Source organism: Microtus ochrogaster, chromosome 8 (genome assembly GCF_000317375.1).
Source record: "Microtus ochrogaster isolate Prairie Vole_2 chromosome 8, MicOch1.0, whole genome shotgun sequence".
Lineage (NCBI taxonomy): Eukaryota > Metazoa > Chordata > Mammalia > Rodentia > Cricetidae > Microtus > Microtus ochrogaster.
The window spans coordinates 36225565-36227753 of NC_022015.1; the positions used below are offsets into that span (position 1 = coordinate 36225565).

General features: G+C 42.4%; 1 protein-coding gene across 1 annotated transcript in view; it reads right to left on the reverse strand.

Moving 5' to 3' along the window:
• LOC101991928 (tumor necrosis factor receptor superfamily member 23-like) overlaps window positions 1-2189 on the reverse strand; it is an 18142-nt gene continuing 15953 nt past the window's right edge. Inside the window, exon 7 of the mRNA XM_005351586.3 lies at window positions 1-892. The gene's annotated coding sequence lies outside the window, so the exon portion shown is untranslated. The remainder of the gene's footprint in view (window positions 893-2189) is intronic.

Genomic DNA, 2189 nt, shown 5'->3' on the forward strand with positions numbered 1-2189 from the left:
TCTTTATTATAGATACGAGGGACAGTGCAGACAGGCATGGGAAGAGTCCAGAGCAGGGAGGGAAAGTAGACTAATGACCAGTGGACTGAACCAGACCATAACGAGAAGGGGAGCAAGTAAATGGGGGCTAAGATAGCACCAAGAGAGAGAGGATCAAGAAGGCACATGGCCGGGCTGGAGAGATGGCTCAGTGGTTAAGAGCACCAGCTGTTCTTCCAGAGGTCCTGAGTTCAATTCCCAGCAACCACATGGTGGCTCACAATCATCTGTAATGAGATCTGGTGCCCTCTTCTGGCCTGTGGGCAGAACACTATATACATAATAATAAAACAAATAATAATAATAAAAAAGAAGGCACATGGCCAAAATGGCAGGATTATGGAGGAATGAGACACTGGAGGAAGGAAAGTTCCTGAGTTGGAGCAGTTTAGGGTAGGGAATGGGGTGAGAAGAGTTGAGAAGTGAGGTACTGAGTGAGCCTGAAGGCCAGCATGCTCTTTGGTATGTTCATAAGCACCGTGGTTAGCCATTTGTCCTGAGTTCCTTTTAGATCCCAAATCCCGGCTTTTTTGTTAATGATAAGGGGTGATGTAATCTCTCTGTAACTACATGTTAGTGGAAATTAGGGTGTTGTCGTCAGGGCTCAGGAAGGCTGGAATGCTGGTCAAAGGCCAGGGAAAGGAGTACAGGCTGGCAAACATCTGTTTCACTCCTGCCCAGGTTCTGTGCGACCGCCTGGCGCTAGGAAGTAGTCCGCTTTGGAGTAGTCTGGAAGTGCTGGTTCAAGTCAGGTGTTCAGGCTGGTCGGATGGTCTGTTAGAAGCATCTAGTTTATATCAGTCCCGGGTTAGCCAGTTTTGATTAGGAGCATTTTGCAGTCTTCTTTGGAAATCTATTTGGATAGATACAGGCTAGTGTCAGAAGTTAAAGTTAAGGAACTAGGGGAAAATATTTACCTTGGGTGTACACTTGAAACATCCAGGTCTGTGACCCTAGTAAGACGAGAGAAAAACCGGAGAGAGAGAGAGAGAGAGAGAGAGAGAGAGAGAGAGAGAGAGAGAGAGAGAGAGAGAGAGAACCCACTCTCCAGAACAGGCAGAAGAAGGTGGGAAGCTTAGCCTGTTGGTTGACAGGAATATCTGTCTGGAACCTGTTTGACCAATGACAGGCAGAGTCAAGTCAGGACTTCCTGAAGCTGACATGAATTTTTCAAGTTTACAAAAAGAGATAAAAGTTTTACATATATTATCATTGCTACTGTTTATAAACTATACTGAAATTTACACTGTGGAAAATTCACAGACCCCTGCCTTTAAATCTTGTGACCATGATTCTAGTAGTCAATGCTTTACGAGCGCTAGATTAATAGTTTATCAGAACTTCACTTAGTAATGTTAAATAGCTGAAATTTTGAAGTCTATTTTTACAACAATAGCATAGGAAGAAGAAAATAAATCTGAAACATTTCTAATTCCTCACTCACCTTAAATCACCCCCTCGGACCTTTATATCTTGCATTTGTATGTCTTAGATCACTTTCTTAGACCCTCATAACTTACTTGAGCTTTTACATCCTTAGACCTTTACAATTTGCATTTACATACCTTAAATTACATAAACATCAAAGATTTTCTCTTTCCATCCATAATTTACCATGAGACACCAGTGATTAGTGAGAGTAGTCATTGTAAAACAAGTTCCTTTAAATAAAGGAATAGTAAAAATAGTTACATTGAAACCTGTTTCATGAGTTTATTTCTTTTATAGGGAAGTCAGCCAGCAAGGTAAATTCTCTGTAAGTTTGTTTTTTTATATATGAAATAGACTGACCAGGCAATTGCAGCTTTGTGGGAGGAGCTGGGTGCTTGCTGCTGTCAAACTGATAAAACTAAAATTAGCCGTCAACATCATCAGAGGGCTGAGAAGGATACATTAGAGCATGAAGTATAACCCAAAAGGCTTCTGTAGCAGTTAAAATGACAGAGACTCACCCACTAGCTGGAGAGTTACCCTAGGTTCCCCTGTGGCACACAGGACAGCATTAATTCTTCAACTGCTAAACCTAGAATGTCTGAGAGATTTTCCAGTGGAGGAGGAACTTGGGAAAACTGATGTATCTTGGGGAGACACAGAAGGGCTGCTAATCTAACAGTGGCCACAGTTTGGGCAGGGCCCTGATGGTGTGAGAG